This window comes from Procambarus clarkii, chromosome 2, assembly GCF_040958095.1.
Source record: "Procambarus clarkii isolate CNS0578487 chromosome 2, FALCON_Pclarkii_2.0, whole genome shotgun sequence".
Lineage (NCBI taxonomy): Eukaryota > Metazoa > Arthropoda > Malacostraca > Decapoda > Cambaridae > Procambarus > Procambarus clarkii.
Window position 1 is genome coordinate 13,866,946 of NC_091151.1, and position 5,618 is coordinate 13,872,563.

Sequence of the window (5,618 nt, forward strand, 5' to 3'; positions counted from 1 at the left end):
TATATATTATATATATAATATTATATATATAAAATTAACTTCTTCATTGCTCAAAGCACCTTTAGACATTCTGAGAGTTGTGCTATTTTATTAATTAATTAATTAGGCTATATTTTAATGTTTTGTAATGTTTTCATTACTTTTTTTGTTTTGAAATATAAATTGTTGAGTTTTGAAACATTTTGACATTAACTATACCTGAATATTTATAAACAAAAAAATACCAGAACTATGTCCTTGACAATTGCACTAAGAAGTCTTTGCCAAAATCAGGTGCTCAGTGCAGTAGTTAAAAACTTAAAAGTTGTACCACCTCTGGTGCAAGATTAGGGACCCATAGCCTCAGAGAAGAAAATAGAGAGTACTCAGAGAAGGCCTTGAATAATAGGCAGGCTGTTTGTGTGTGTTTCGACGGTAAGCTTGCTGACACCAAATGTAGTTACCTAAGTGTAGTTACAGGATTAGAGCTACGCTCGTGGTGTCCCGTCTACCCAGCACTCTTTGTCACATAATGCTTTGAAACTACTGACGGTCTTGGCCGCCACCACCTTCTCACTTAACTTGTTCCAACCGTGTACCACTCTGTATGCGAAAGGAAATTTTTTTATATTTCTTTGGCATCTTTGTTTAGTTAGTTTAAATCTATGACCTTTTGTTCTTGAAGTTCCAGGTCTCGGGAAATCTTCCCTATCGATTTTATCAATTCCTGTTACTATTTTGTACATAGTGATTTTATCACCTCTTTTTGTTGTCTTCTAGTTTTGGCATATTTAATGCCTCTGACCTCTCCACATAGCTCTTGCCCTTTAGTTCTGGGAGCCACTTAGTAGCATGTCTTTGCACTTTTTCCAGTTTGTTGATGTGCTTCTTAAGATATGGGCACCAAACAACCGCTGCATATTCTAGCCTTGGCCGAACAAAACTCGTGAACAATTTCTTTAGTATTTCGCTATCCATGTATTTAAACAAAATTCTGAAGTTAGAAAGCATGGCATAGGCTCCTCACACAACGTTCTTTATGTGGGCCTCAAGTGATAGTTTTCTATCTCGAATCAACCCTAGACCTCTTTCTTTTATCAGAATTATATAAAGATTTCTCACATAATTTGTAGGTTGTGTGGGATCTATGTTCTATTCCACATTCCATAACATGGCATTTATTCACATTAAATTTCATTTGCCAAGTGGTGCTCCATATATTTATTTTGTCCAGGTTTTCTTGAAGGGCATGACAATCATCTAAATTTCTTATCCATCCCATTATCTTAGCATCATCAGCAAACATGTTTATATAATTCTGTATTCCAACTGGTAGATCATTTATGTAGACAATGAACATTTCTGGTGCATGTACTGTGGTACTCCACTTGTGACACTTCTCCAGTCCGATTGCCTCTGATTACTGCCCTCATTTTTCTATCAGTCAGAAAATTTTTCATCCATGTTAGAAGCTTACCTGTCACCCATCCAAAATTTTCTAGTTTCCAGAACAACCTCTTATGTGGAACTCTGTCGAAAGCCTTTTTTATGTCTAGATAGATGCAGTCAACCCAACTTCCTTTTTCCTTTAAAATCTCTGTGGCTCAATCATAGAAACTGAGTAAATTCGATACACAGGATCTTCCAGATCGAAAACAATACTGTCTGTGTGATATTATATAATTTCTCTCCAGGTGTTCTACCCATTTAGTTTTTATTATTTTTTTTTTTCAATCCTTTCACTGTTACACTTGTCAATGATTCAGGTCTATAACTGAGAGGGGTGGGGTCTTCCCTGTTGCCACTTTTGTAGATTGGAACTATGTTAGCCTTTTTCCACATGTTTGCTATGACCCCTGTACACAGGGATGCCTGAAAGATCAGGTGAAGTGGAAGGCTGAGCTCAGATGCACATTCTCTCAGAACCCATGGTGAAACTCCATCTGGACCAACTGCTTTGTTCTTACTTAGCTACTTTAGCATATTTTCCACTTCATCTCTAGACACCTCTATACGCTCTATGATGTTCTCAGAAATTCTTATTGTGTCTGGTTCTCTTAAGATTTCATTTTGTATAAACACACTTTGGAACTTTTGGTTTAATGTTTCACACATTGCATTATCATTTTCTGTGAATCTGTTTCCTATTTTCAACCTCTTGATATTATCCTTTACCTGCAATTTGTTGTTTATGAATTTGTAGAATAGGCCCAGTTCTGTTTTACATTTATCCATTATCCCTTTTTAAAAATTTCTTTCTGCTTCTTCCCTTACTGCTGTATAGTTGTTTCTCGCATCTTTGTATCGCTGGTATGATTGGGGGTTTGGCTTCTTTCTATTTTGATACCTGCTTGATGGGGTTCTGCTCTTCTACTCCCCAAGCCCGGCCCGAGGCCAGGCTCGACTTGTGAGAGTTTGGTCCACCAGGCTGTTGCTTGGAGCGGCCCGCAGGGCCACATACCCACAACATCCCGGAACTTCTCTTAGAAAACAGTCCAGTTTTCTCCTGAAGATGTCCACGGTTGTTCCGGCAGGAACAACCGTGCAACCGTGCTCTGAAGGGGAAAGTGAATACTGAGCAGTACTCGAGACGGGACAACATAAGTGACTTGAAGAGTACAACCATTGTGATGGGATCCCTGGATTTGAAAGTTCTCGTAATCCATCCGATCATTTTTCTGGCTGACGCAATATTTGCTTGGTTATGCTCCCTAAACATTAGATCGTCGGACATCATTATTCCCAAATCCTTGACATGCTGTTTTTCTACTATGGGAAGATTCGATTGTGTTTTGTACCCTGTATTATGTTTCAGATCCTCATTTTTGCCATACCTGAAATTTATCACTGTTAAACATCATGTTATTTTCTGCTGCCCAATCGAAAACTTTGTTGACATCTGCTTGTAGTTTTTCAATGTCTTTCATTCCATTTTTGTGTCTTTTGGTCTGTGGCCCTCTCTCAATTTCTGTTGAACCAATCCTGTTTTCTGGCCCTGCATCTCTGTTTTGGTATGAATGTTTGTGTGCCTTCATTGTATATTTTGCAAAATTTGGCATACATTTAATTTACTTCCCTGTCTAGCAACAAGTCTGCCTAATTACTTATTAAAAAAAATTTGAAGTTCCCCATAGTGACCTCTCTCTCTTGAAATCAAGTTTATCAACTGTTTCAATGTCCCCATTTTCTGTGTGTGTGTGTTTGGAGGCTAAGCTTGCTGATACCATGTGTGTGTGTGTTTGGAGGCTAAGCTTGCTGATACCATGTGTGTGTGTGTGTGTTTGGAGGCTAAGCTTGCTGATACCATGTGTGTGTGTGTGTTTGGAGGCTAAGTTTGCTGATACCATGTGTGTGTGTGTGTGTTTGGAGGCTAAGCTTGCTGATACCATGTGTGTGTGTGTGTTTGGAGGCTAAGCTTGCTGATACCATTTGTGCGTGTGTGTGTTTGGAGGTTAAGCTTGCTGATACCATGTGTGTGTGTGTGTGTTTGGAGGCTAAGCTTGCTGATACCATGTGTGTGTGTGTGTGTGTGTGTGTTTAGAGGCTAAGCTTGCTGATACCATGTGTGTGTGTGTATTTGGAGGCTAAGCTTGCTGATACCATTTGCGTGTGTGTGTTTAGAGGCTAAGCTTGCTGATACCATGTGTGTATTTGGAGGCTAAGTTTGCTGATACCATGTGTGTGTGTGTTTGGAGGCTAAGCTTGCTGATACCATGTGTGTGTGTGTGTGTTTGGAGGCTAAGCTTGCTGATACCATGTGTGTGTGTGTGTGTTTGGAGGCTAAGCTTGCTGATACCATGTGTGTGTGTGTGTGTTTGGAGGCTAAGCTTGCTGATACCATGTGTGTGTGTGTGTTTGGAGGCTAAGTTTGCTAACACCGTGTGTGTACTCACCTATTTTTACTCACCTGTTTAAATAATAATAGGGGTGTGTACCACCTCTGGTGCGATTGTAGGGACCCACAGCCTTGAAGAAAATAAAGAGTATTCAGAGAAGACCTTGTGTATTCTCACTGAACACTAATCTTTTCTTCTCCTACCACCCCTCTTATTTTGTTTTATGCTGTATTCTATTATATATCATATAAATACATAGCCAAATGGCAATATTTATTATGTCTATACAAAAAGAAGACATCCACTTTATTTTTTCTCTCCTTTGTTTCTATGTGGATTTTGTTGTGACTAATGATTCTCCTCCTTCCCATCAACAGGTCTTCCTCACTGGGCTTGCTCGGCTTTTGTGTTACTGTGAGGGTGCCATCATCGTTTACCCTTCAAGACTGACTCATGCTGGCATTGTATTTGTGGACTTCCCTTCACAGTAAACAGTCCTTCTCCATATGGTGATTGTCCAGGGCAAGCAGGGTGTGACTGCCATCTTGTAGAAGCAGGGTCTTTTAATATGAAGAATCTTCCGTCTTCTCTACTTACGCCAGCTTGTGCCGGCCTTGCATTCTTGTTACTTCATGGCCCTTGGGCCTTTTTTATTTATTTTACATAATAAATTTTTTGATTAATACCCGTGTTTCACAAGAGATCCTTAACATTTTAAGCACCAATTGTATTGACTAATGTACGTCTTGTAACCTTTAAGACATAAATAGACAAGACATAGATAAATGAGTGAATAATACTGAGTGACTAGGTTAGGGCGAGGAACATAGTACAGTGTCTGGCTTTGGAAGAATGCCTACTGTTTTAGAAACCTTATTGCCATGATCATAATCGTATGGGTTAAAAAGCATTTGTTGTCACTCCTACACTGTGGCTTGTTGAGCTTGAAACCTTTGCTCCTTGTTCGTGTTACATCTGACCTTTTGAAGAAATTGTATGAATCAATATCCTCCAAATTGTTCAGTATTTTAAAGGTTTCGCTCTATTACTCTCTCATTTGCATATATCTAAGCATATAGATTAGATATAGATTTAGATTAGATTTTTTATTCAGGTAAAGGTACATACATTGCAGATGAGTTACAAAGGGAAAGACAATGACTAGAGTTCACTAGCTCTATTGGAAGAGAAACGTCTGCAAGACAAGTGTGGGCAAAAATTAAGGTAGCTAAGGGGAGCAGAGCCCGGCCTTCGGCTCACAACGACCCCCAGGGTAAGGCTGAAGAACTAATACACAAGTGGAGTGATGCAGCATCATCCTCCTCCCTCCCTGCAGAAGTAAGCAGGGAACAGCTCCTCCGACATAATGACAGAAGGATTAGGATAACAAGAGCACAATCTAGTGATGACGAGTATGGGGAACCAATTACAGCCAAGGAAGTAAAGGGGGCTATGAAAAGGGTAAAAGTACAGCACCTGGTGAAGATGGCGTCACCTACGACATACTCAATGCACTGTGTGAAGTGTCTGGCAATCCACTACTCCACCTGTTTAACAAGTCATTCTTATGTGGAGTGTTGCCCACACAATGGAAACATGCAATAATGGTCCCAATACCGAAACCCAATGACCCTGGCAATTATTGCATCTTCCAATTGCACTTGGAAGATGCTTGAAAGGATCATCCTAAACCGACTATTGCACAAAATAGGCAGGTTAGGGGAGGGGTCAATGGATTTGTTAAAGGACGGAGGACAGCAAACTATAGTTAATTACCTTGCTAATGATACAGCTAAGTACTCC

General features: G+C 39.7%; 1 long non-coding RNA gene across 1 annotated transcript in view; it reads left to right on the forward strand.

Moving 5' to 3' along the window:
* LOC138366940 (uncharacterized) overlaps positions 1-4,500 on the forward strand; it is a 7,502-nt gene extending 3,002 nt beyond the window's left edge. Inside the window, exon 3 of the long non-coding RNA XR_011229261.1 lies at positions 4,193-4,500. This is a non-coding gene — a long non-coding RNA (uncharacterized lncRNA). The remainder of the gene's footprint in view (positions 1-4,192) is intronic.
* Positions 4,501-5,618: the final 1,118 nt, after the last annotated feature.